This window comes from Rissa tridactyla, unplaced genomic scaffold (assembly GCF_028500815.1).
Source record: "Rissa tridactyla isolate bRisTri1 unplaced genomic scaffold, bRisTri1.patW.cur.20221130 scaffold_33, whole genome shotgun sequence".
NCBI lineage: Eukaryota > Metazoa > Chordata > Aves > Charadriiformes > Laridae > Rissa > Rissa tridactyla.
Genome location: NW_026529545.1, coordinates 3,010,837 through 3,021,916, shown reverse-complemented (window position 1 = coordinate 3,021,916; position 11,080 = coordinate 3,010,837).

Below are 11,080 nucleotides of genomic sequence, written 5' to 3'. Positions count from 1 at the left end.
GTGTTCAAGGCCAGGCTTGATAAGGCTCCGAGCAACCTGATCTAGTTGAAGATGTCCCTGCTCGCTGCAAGGGGGTTGGACTAGATGGGCTTTAAGGGTCCCTTCCAACCCAACTCATTCTATGACTCTGTGATTCTATGGTTCTAAGTCTTGCACAGTCCCCAAATGCTCTTTCTGACTTCCCATCATGAGTTTCAGACCCCCAAGGCAGAAACCCCCATCGTGAGTTGGCACGGTCATCCTGGGAGGTTCTCGCATTGACCCGCTTGGTGGGTCTTTCAGGAGGTATGATGGAACTGTCTTGGAATTAAATTTTTAGATTTTAACTTCACTCATATCATTTTTGTGAGATCAGGTTTGTGCTGCCGAGTGAGGGCACTTTCTTTGAAGGGTCAGAAATCCTCACCTATTGCATTGCTCTCAGTCTGACCCTGATGAGCCCCAAGGGACAAATGGGCTCCGTGTGCCCTAGTGCGGAGTCAGGAGAGCTGCTCTGCACACCAGTGACCTGATGGGCGCCACCCAGCTGTCCTGTGCATACATCTCTCTCTGTTGGACAATGGTCTCTCTGACAATGTCCTTGAAGAAGAAAATGGACTTTTGTCACTGTTTGTGGAAGAGTCCAGTTTCAAAGTCAGTTTCTCCCATCTGTTTTCTCTTTCCCTGTGCAGCAGAGCAGAGAGGGATGGAGCCGGGTGGAGTGGCTCTCTGCTGCCTGGAGCTGCACCTGCCAGGAGCTGCTTCTCTGTGCCCAGGTGTCCTCCCTGTCACTGCTCCCAGAGCCCATCCCACCCGCTGGGGGCTCAGCTCTGCCCTGCAGACCCCTCCTGGCAGGGCCATCTCCCTCTTTGTGGCTCCTAAGGAGGAGATGAGACAAAGCCTGATGCTGGAAGCAAAGGTGCTGCTGGTGCTGTGTGTAGGGAGAGGAGGGGGTGAAGGCACTTTGCGAGGTTCCTGGCAGATCTGCTGATGCCTCAGTGTAACAGCTCAGGAGTCTCAGGGACTTAACATTGACAACGCCTTTCCCATTTCCATCAGGAGCAAGTGGGCATCATCGACGCTGGAAAGATCTTCACCTTTAAGGTATCCCCTGCCTTGGCATTCCTCTTGAAATGCTGCCTCCAGCAATGTCCCACGGTGGTCTGGAGCTGTGAGCTGCCCTGGCAGAGGTCACTCCTTCCAGACGCAGCTTCTCCTGGGGAGCAGCAAACCTGGCTGCACAGCCACCACCCTGCAGCTCTCCTGGGGCTGGGGGGGACGAGAACTTGGGTTGTCTGGGCAGCCCACGCTCCTCCTGTCACATCCCACTCTCAGCAAAGAGCGGGGGTGAGTGATTTCAGATTCGTAAATTCTCAACGGCACAGACTAAGGTGAGATAAATCTCAAGGTCCATATAGAAACATTTATTTATTAGCTTCCCAAAATGGTTAGCGTAGGTCTTAACAAGTCCACGATAATTGGTTAGGTGTATGACAAATTTTGGCAAGTGGTGAGGTGTGCATTGTGTTACTGAACAACAGGGATAGGACAACTTATGGCAAGCGGTACTTAAGGTCGTACTTAAGGTCGTACTTACGGTCTTTACTTCCCAACTCTAACCGTTACTTAACAACTCTGAGAGAAAAGAGAAACTGAGGGACAGAGAAAGGAAAAGATGGAGAAAAAGGCAGAGAGATCACCAGCCCTTATTCCAGTGTCTTTTTTGGGGAAACTTCCCAGACACAATCTTCTTCTTTCTTGGAAAAATCTTCCCAGGTACGATCTTCTTTCTCGGGAATAATCTTCCCAGGCACAATCTCCTTTTGTTTCTTCTTTGTTCCCCCCTGGGGGCACTTATTTTCCCCTTTTACGTTTGCCAAATTAGCACGGTCCACCCGCCTTGTCAGGGACAGCTTTGGCTCAGGTTTCTCCCTTCTCCCAGGTGAGGTGTAGCATGATTTGGGTGAAGAGACGAGTGCCACAGTCATACATGTTTAGCATGAGCTCTGTAATCTTCATTAGCCAAAAATAATGAAGCAAAGGTCACTCAATTAGACACAATGGCCTTGAGAACTAGGAAGCTCACCACATGAGTGGCAGAACTATCCTGTCTTCACAAGGCAGTTCTCCCACACTTTCAGGCGCCAGAAGTGTTAGCCTTAGTTCCTGGAAGGCCAGGCCTGTGTTATTTCCTTGCAAGTGTTTGAGGCATTCCGCTGAAGGCTTGGAGGGCCTCCTGCCCCTTGACTGGGAATTTACAGTCTGTCCCTTACACCTCCTCATGCAGCTGGCCTTGTAGGGCATCCCTCGTAGTGTCCAGGCCCTTCTCCTCAGAGTCTCTGCTCAGCCGGTCAGGTCCCAACCTGTCCTGATTCATGGGTTTATTCTCCACCTTCCCCACCCCTGGCACCCACCGATGCAGGGCTGGCCGCTTCTCCTTGTAAAACTTCACGTGACTTCTGTTGGCCAAATCTCAGAGCTTCTCAAGGTCCCCGTGAACTGAAGCACCATTTGCTCAGCTTGTAATGCTGGCGCATGGCTGGGTTATCTTGACGGGGGTGTCCTACATGAGGTAACAGCACGAGGAGTTTCAGGGTTCTACAAATACTAGAGAAACCTGGGAAACCTGGTGGTTCTAAAGCCACGGGTCTGGACCCAGAGAGGAAGTTGCCCTTCCTGGGAGAGAGCAGCAGGAATACCTGGGGCTCTGCCTGGGGGTGGAAGATGAGTCAACTGAGAGCTGAAGGGCCTGCACGAGAGGGCAGAAGACGAGTACCACAGTGGTGGGTGGATGTCTGCTATGGAGCCCTGATGAGGAAGAGCAAGCAGACAAGGCCTTCTTCAGACACCTGGAAGAAACCTCGCGTTTGCAGGTCCTGGTCCTCATGGCCGACCTAAACTATTCCAGCATTTGCGGAACAGGCGACATGGTGAGGTGCAAACCTTCCAACAGGGTTTTGAAGCTCATTGTTGATGGGAATTGATAACTTACAAACAAGGAAGAGCCGGTCAGGGCTGTAATGGTCCAGGATGAGAAGGTGAAGGTTAGTTCTCCTGAAAGAAGCAAACCCATAGGTTTTTCCTTTTGTTTCTTCCCTTCTTCTGTTTTGCTTTTTAAATATCATTTTACTTTCTCGCTCCGACAGACAGAAGATTTGATCAAAACTGTTTTTCAGCAAGAAAGTCGTCAGTGACTGAGGAGGAATCTGTTTACGAAGCTTTCTGTTCTACCTGGCAAAGTTCAAGCATGGATGGAAAGCCGGTCCTGAAAACGGGATAGTTTTAAACACAGGCTGTTCATCCTTTCTGTGTTTGGCTCTGTTTTTTCTCTGAAAAACAAACCTTTCCCTCTTCTCTAACTGTCCTGGTTACCTTTATGTCCCATACGTCTCCTCATTTGTCGCGTTCTCTTCTGTTTCTCTCCTAATTAGAAGGTTAAAGCCCTGCTGAAGTGGTTTATCTTTCAGTAGAATTCATTTTAGCCTATGCTAAAAGATTAATTTAAATAGACTAGAGTAAGAGCGATTGAGAAACAGCTATTTTACTCTCCATTGACTGTGAGAGACTCTTGGATAAAGAGGTCAAATACAATAACTTAGGTATTGTACATAGTGGATCCTACCCTAACGCCATACTCAGTGTGCTCTTACTGCAGGAAATGATGTCTTCATGCTCTCAGCTGATTGTCCTCTCCTCTCTTCTCTTTTCCTTCCAGTCTGTGCCCAAATGTCCCCCTGCAAGTCTTTTCTTCCCCTTCAGCATTCCTTCTGTTGCCTGTTGCCTCCCTGGGGCATGGGTCAGGGATGTGACGAACAAAATCCCAGACCTAGTAAACCCCACTGATTACTACCCCCTGTTAGTATTTCAGGTGGGTAGTGATGAAATGGGTAGGAGGAAGCCAAAATCAATTAAAAGAGATTTTAGAGCCTTAGGGCAGCAGCTCAAGGGGTCAGGAACACAAGTTGTCTTCTATTCTATCCCACCAGTGGCAACTGTGAATAAAGAAATCGATAGGAAGAGGCAACAAATCAACTTGTGGCTCCGGGACTGGTGTTACAGGCAGGGCTTTGGGTTTTTCGAACATAGGTGGCTATATGAGACACCTGGCATGCCATTGTCAGGTGGGACACAGCTGTCCCAAAGGGGGAAAAGAATTTTGGGGCAGGAGTTAGCAGGGCTCATTGACCGGTCTTTAAACTAGATATGAGGGGGGAAGGGGAGATAACTGGGCCTGTCAAGATTAAACCTGAGGAAAGCATGCCACGGTTTGAAAGAGACCACATTAGTGAGGACTCCCACTCTGACATTTCATCAGAGAAAGGTGGTAGATGTTTGGAAATTACTGCTAGAGAACAATGGGAAAACCCTTTCCTAGAAGGGGAAAAGGTACTAGGGTAAGAGTTAACAAAGCTCATGGACAGAGCTTTAAGCCGAAAGTTAAGGGGGAAGGGGATAAAACCAGGCCTGCTGGTAATGAACCTGAGTGTCAAGGGCCAAAGATGGGGGTGAAATCAGTAGCCCAGGTCAAGCGCATCTACGCTAATGCACATAGCACGGGCAACGAACAGGATGAGCTAGAGGCCATTGTGCGGCAGGACAACTACGACATAGTCGCCATCACAGAAACGTGGTGGGATGATGGTCGTGACTGGAATGCTGCAATGAGTGGCTATAAGCTCTTCAGAAGGAATAGGCAAGGAAGGAGGGGGGTGGGGTGTGGCTCTGTACATTAGGGAGCTGTTTAACTCTATAGAGATAGACTCTGGAGTCTATCTCTTCTGATGAAGAAGTTGAGTGTTTATGGGTAAGGGTGAAAGGGAAGGCTAACAAAGGTGATTTTGTGCTGGGAGTCTGCTATAGACCACCCAACCAGGATGAGCAGGTTGATGAGGTATTCTATAAGCGGCTGGCTGCAGTCTCGCAAACGCCAGCCCTTGTTCTAGTTGGGGACTTCAACTTACCAGGCATCTGCTGGAAATATAACACAGCAGAGAGCAGGCAGGCTAGGAGGTTCCTCGAGTGTATGGAGGATAACTTCCTGACACAAATGGTAGGTGAGCCTACCAGGGGAGGTGCCTTGCTAGACCTGCTGTTCACAAACAAAGAAGGGCTAGTGAGGGACGTGGAGGTCGGAGGACGTCTTGGGCTTAGTGACCATGAAATGGTTAAGTTTTCCATTCATAGTGAGGTAAGGAAGGGGGTTAACAAAACCTCCATCTTGGACTTCCGGTGGGCAGACTTTAGCCTGTTCAGAACCCTGGTTGGGAGAGTCCCGTGGGAGGTAGTCCTGAGAGACAAAGGAGCCCAGGAAGGCTGGACGCTCTTCAAGAGGGAAATCCTAAAGGCCCAGGAGCAGGCTGTCCCCATGAGGCACACAATTAAAGGGCGGGGAAAATGGCCGGCCTGGATGAACAAAGAGCTCTTGATGGGACTTAAGGAAAAAAGGAAGGTTTACCACCTTTGGAAGGGGGGACAGGCAACTCAGGAGGAGTACAGAGATTATGTTAGGTCATGCAGAGAAAAAATCAGGAAGGCAAAAGCCCAGCTGGAACTCAACCTGGCAATTAATATAAGGGACAACAAAAAAAGTTTCTATAAATACATCAACAAAAAGAGAGTGACAGAGAATGTCCATCCCTTACTGGATGTGGGGGGAAACCTTGCAACCAAGGACGAGGAGAAGGCTGAGATACTTAATGCCTTCTTTGCCTCTGTCTTTAATAGTCAGACCAGCTACCCCCAGGGTGTTCAGCTTCTTGGGCTGGAAGATAAGAATGGAGAACAGAACAACTCCCCTGTAATCCAGGAGGAAGTAGTTAATGATTTACTTATGCACCTGGACACGCATAAGTCTATGGGGCCAGACGGGATTCACCCAAAGGTTCTCAGGGAGCTGGCAGGAGAGCTCACCAAGCCTCTCTCCATTATCTATCAACAATCCTGGTCAACAGGAGAGGTGCCGGATGACTGGAGGGTGGCCAATGTGACGCCCATCTACAAGAAGGGCCGGAAGGAGGATCCCGGAAACTACAGGCCTGTCAGCCTGACCTCGGTACCGGGAAAGATCATGGAGAGGATCATCCTGAGTGAGCTCTCAAGGCAAGTGCAGGGCAGCCAAGGGATCAGGGCCAGCCATCAGGGGTTTATGAAAGGGAGGTCCTGCCTGACCAATTTAATCTCTTTCTATGACCATGTGACCCGCTTTCTCGATGAGGGGAAGGCTGTGGATGTTGTCTACCTGGACTTTGGTAAGGCCTTTGACACCGTCCCCCACTGCATTCTCCTGGAGAAACTGGAGAATCACGGCATAGACAAGTGTACCCTCCGCTGGATAAAACTGGCTGGATGGCCATGCCCAGCGAGTTGTGATTAATGGAGCAAAATCTGGTTGGCAGCCGGTCATCAGTGGTGTCCCTCAGGGCTCAGTTTTGGGGCCAGTCTTGTTCAATATCTTTATTGATGATCTAGACAAGGGGATTGAATGCACCCTCAGTAAGTTTGCGGATGACACCAAACTAGGTGGGAGTGTTGATCTGCTTGAGGGTCGGAAGGCTTTACAGAGGGATCTAGACAGGTTGGATCAATGGGCCAATGCCAATGGGATGAGGTTTAATAAGGCCAAGTGCCGGGTCCTGCATTTTGGTCACAACAACCCCGGGCAACGCTACAGGCTTGTGGCTGAGTGGCTCGAAAGCTGCCCGGCAGAAAAGGACCTGGGAGTGTTAGTGGACAGCCAGCTTAACATGAGCCAGCAGTGTGCCCAGGTGGCCAAGACGGCCAATGGCATCCTGGCTTGTATCAGGAATAGCGTGGCCAGCAGGAGTAGGGAAGTCATCGTGCCTCTGTACTCGGCACTGGTGAGGCCTCACCTAGAGTGCTGTGTTCAGTTTTGGGCCCCTCACTACAGGAAAGACATTGAAGTGCTGGAGCGTGTCCAGAGGAGAGCCACCAAGCTGGTGAGGGGTCTGGAGAACAAGTCCTACGAGGAGAGGCTGAGGGAACTGGCCATGTTTAGTTTGAAGAGGAGGCTGAGGGGAGACCTCATTGCCCTCTACAACTACCTGAAAGGAAACTGTAGAGAGGCAGGGGTTGGCCTCTTCTCCCAAGGGAATAACGACAGGACCAGAGGAAATGGTATGAAGCTGCGGCAAGGGAGATTTAGATTAGATATTAGGAAGAATGACTTTACTGAAAGAGTGGTCAGGCACTGGAACAACCTGCCCAGGGAGGTGGTGGAGTCACCATCCCTGGAGGTATTTAAGAAACGTGTAGACATGGCTCTTCAGGGCATGCTCTAGTGCCCAAGATTATTGGTTTGTGGTGGGGTGTTGTGTGTGGGGTTGTGGATGTGGAGTTTAGTTGGTGGGTGCTTTTTTTTGCGTTTTTTTTTTTTTTTTAATGTGGTTGGACTCGATGATCTCAAAGGTCCCTTACAACCACTGAGATTCTGTGATTCTGTGATTCTGTCTCGTCTTTTAACCTCCTGATGCATTGTTTCCTCCACTGATCAGCTGCCCTTACTCACTGGGCTCGGGTGCAAATATTGAACCACACGAGTGTCACAGAATTCCTTCCTTTGGGCTTCCCCTCCCTCCACCCTCAGGAGTGCCTGGTGGCAGTTGCTCTCCTGGCTTCATACGTGGTGATCTTAGTGGGAAACGCGCTAATCATTTCCCTCGTTCCTGCTGAAGGACACCCCTACAGGCCCGCATTAACTTTTCCTCCGTAACCGCTCCTGTTTGGAGATGCATCCATCACCACTGCATCCATCACGACGAAAGCCACAGGAAACTTGCTGGTGGGCAGCAAAGCCATTGCCTACCCAGGCTGCTTAACTCAGGGCTACTTCTGCTCTCTTCTGGGCTACAGTGAGTTTGCCCTTCTGGCTGTCATGTCCTATGACCGTTATGTGGCCATATGCCACCCTCATCAGTACCCCATGCTCATTCCCAGTCAGCTTTGCCTTCAGCTGCTGTTGGACCCCTGGACACTCTCACAGTAGAGAGGTTTTTTTCCTCATGTAGAGATGGAGATTCCTGTTTTCGAGCTTGTGGCCCTTGCCCCCTGTCCTGTCACTGGGCACCACTGGAAAGTGTCTGGTGCCTTCATCTTGCCACCTGCCCTTTGGATATTATCTCAGTCTGCTCTTCTCCAGGCTAAACAGCCCCAGGGCTCTCAGCCTTTCCTCAGCAGGGAGATGCTCCAGTCCCCGCATCATCTTCGTAGCCTCTGCTGGACTGTCTCCAGCAGTTCCCTGTCCTTCTTGAACTGGGGAGCCCAGAACTGGACACAGTACTCCAGGTGCAGCCTCACCAAGGCAGAGTAGAGGGGGAGGATGACCTCCCTCCACTTGCTGGCCACACTCTTCTTGATGCACCCCAGGATGCCATTGGCCTTCTTGGCCACAAGGTCCCATTGCTGGCTCATGGTCATCCTGTTGTCCACCGGGACTCTCAGGTCTCTTTCCACAGTGCTGCTCTCCAGTAGGTCAGCCCCCAACCTGTCCTGGTGCACGGGGTTATTCCTCCCCAGGTGCAGCACCCTGCACTTGCCCTGGTTGAATTTCCTAAGGTTTCTCTTTGCCCAACTCTCCAGCCTGTCCAGGTCTCTCTGGATGGCAGCACATCCTTCCAGTGTGTCAGCCACCCCTCCCAGCTTTGTGTCATTGAAAAATGTGCTGAGGGCGCACTCTATCCCCTCATCCAGGTCATTGATGAACATATGGAACAGGACTGGACCCAGCACTGTCCCCTTGGAAAGCTGATAGTTACAGCCCTCCAACTGGACTCCGCATTGCTGATCACAACCCTCTGAGCTCTGCCATTCAGCCACTTCTCCATCCACCTCACTGTCCACTCCTCTAACTGCCACTTCCCAAGCTGACCTATGAGGATGTTACGGGAGACTGTGTCAAAAGCCTTGCTGAAGTCGAGGTAGACATCGTCCACTCCTCTCTCCATCATCCACCAGTCACGCCATCATCAAAGGCTACCAGATTGGTCAAGCATGATTCCCCCTTGGTGAATCCATGCTGACCACTCACGATGACCTTCTCTTCCTCCTCATGCTTAGACATAACATCCAGGATGAGCTGTTCCATCACCTTTCCAGGGATGGAGGTGAGGACGACCAGCCTGTAGTTCCCCAGTTCCTCCTTCTTGCCCTTTTTGAAGACTAGAGTGACGTTGGCCTTCCTCCAGTCCTTAGGCACCTCTCCTGTACTCCAGGACCTTTCCAAGATGACAGAGAGTGGCTTCCCAATAACATCTGCCAGCTCCCTCAGCACATGTGGGTGCATCCCATCAGGGCCCATGAATTTGTTGGTGTCAGGTTTGCCTAAATGACCTCTAACCTGATCCTCCTCCATCGAGGCAGAGTCTTCCTTACTCCAGGCACTCTCTCCTGCCTCCAGGGTCTGGGGTTCCTGAGGACCAGCCTTAGCTGTAAAGACTCAAGCAGAGAAGGCATTCAGTAACTCCGCCTTCTCTGCATCCTCCATCTCCAGGGCACCCACCTCATTCAGCAGCAGGCCCACATTTTCCCTCGTCTTCCTTTTACTGCTGATGTACTTGAAGAAATCCTTCTTTTTGTCCTTGACATCCCTTGCCAGGTTTCATTCCAAGCAGGCCCCAGCCTTCCTCATTGCATCCCTGAGTACTCTGACAGAGCTCCTATACTTCTCCCAAGTGTCCAGTCCCTTTTTTTTCCACATTCTGTGAACTTCCTTCTTCTGTCTGAGTTTTGCCAGAAGCTCTGGATTGTGCCAGAGCACTGAAACAGGCTGCCTGGAAAAGTTGTGGAGTGTCTTTCTCGGGAGCTATTTAGAACCCACTGGGGTGTGTTCTTGTCTAGCCTGCTCCAGGTGAACCCGCTTTGGACCAGATGATCTCCAAAAGTCCCTTCCAATCCCTACGTCCTGTGATTCTGTGATACCGCGACAGGGGCAGGGATGCCGATACTGACCCGGATACACCCAGCGTGGCACACACCGGTACAGAGATGGACAAAATTCCACACAGAGATACTGCTGTGGGTCAACCCCGCCTGGACACCAGGTGCCCACTAAAGCCGCTCTGTCCCACCCTCCTCAACTGGACAGAGGAGAAAAAACATAAAAAAAGGTCTTTGGGTCTAGATAAGGTCTCCGCAATTGCCATCATGGGCAAACCAGACTGAACTTGGGGAAAAAATTAATTTTATTACCACGTAAATAAAAGTAGGGTAAAGAGAAATAAAACCAAATCTTAACACACTTTCACCCCATGCCTCTTGTTTTCCTGGGCTCAACTTTGCACCTGTTTTCTCTACCTCATCCGTCTGAGTGACGCAGGGTGGGCGGGGAAAGGGGGTTGGGGTCAGTTCATCACACATTGTCTCTGTCTCTCCTTCACCCTCAAGCTCTTTCCTGGCTCCAGTGTGGGCTCCTCTCCATGGGACACAGCTCTCCACGGATTTCTCCGATGTGGGTCCTTCCCACGGGCTGCAGATCTTCACAAACAGCTCCAGAGTGGGTCCCCCATGGGGTAACAAGGTCCTGCCGGCAAATCTGTTCCAGCGTAAGCTCCTCTCTCTCTCCCCATGGGCCCACAGGTCTGTCACATTAAAAGGATTGTAGTTCCGATATTTGTCTCTTAGAGTTCCCAGAACTTTCACTGATTTACTATCAGGGTCCCAGCAAAGGACTTTCACTAAGTCAGTTTCACAATTAATCGAGATCAGTCTAGCAAAAATAATACTGTAGTTTCAATATTTCTTTGTCAGTGTCCCACCAAAGGACTTTCACTGAATCAGATTCAGGAATAATCGAAATCGGTTATTTTGTTGAGAGTGACAGTCGCAGATTCGAGCTTGCCGTTGGTAAACTCACTGACTACAACAGCACTTAATTAATTAAGGTTACTATTGCTAGCAAAAATAGCAAGAGTACAACAACCCGGGGTAACATTCCCCAGAGGGGGAAGGCGCAGCGCTTACCCAGCACAGCGTCCCTGCCTGGGTGGAGGGAGAGAACGCAGACCCTCGACTGCTCCCTCGGGTATCAAGTTTCTTCTCTCCCCATTTAACAGTCATTTTCTCCATCCTTTTATCCCCCAAATTCCGA